The sequence below is a fragment of the Penaeus monodon genome, chromosome 29 (assembly GCF_015228065.2).
Source record: "Penaeus monodon isolate SGIC_2016 chromosome 29, NSTDA_Pmon_1, whole genome shotgun sequence".
NCBI classification, from domain to species: domain Eukaryota; kingdom Metazoa; phylum Arthropoda; class Malacostraca; order Decapoda; family Penaeidae; genus Penaeus; species Penaeus monodon.
Genome location: NC_051414.1, coordinates 34,966,853 through 34,967,203, shown reverse-complemented (window position 1 = coordinate 34,967,203; position 351 = coordinate 34,966,853).

Sequence of the window (351 nt, the reverse complement as noted above, 5' to 3'; positions counted from 1 at the left end):
ACGCCTATATTATCACTTCAAGCAACACCTTCGGCAAGATCTGCTGTTCCTCCACGCGGTTACACGCTGCGTTACATCAGTCATGTATGAGGAAAGGGGGAAATAGGTAATTCAAAGACTAGCCAAGATGCAGGGTCTGTGTTTGATAACCCAACAGCATCTGAAGACGATGTGGCCAAAGCTGGTGAAGTTTTCTTCCTTTCTGTGTAGGGAGCTAACAAAACTTACGCTTTGGATACTCACACTTTGCAACAAGAGAACAGTTGCAATTTTATAAGCATAAAAAGGCGATAAATGCTCGCTAATTGTATGAAAATGACCCGTAAAAATCCACCCACACGTGTATAAATG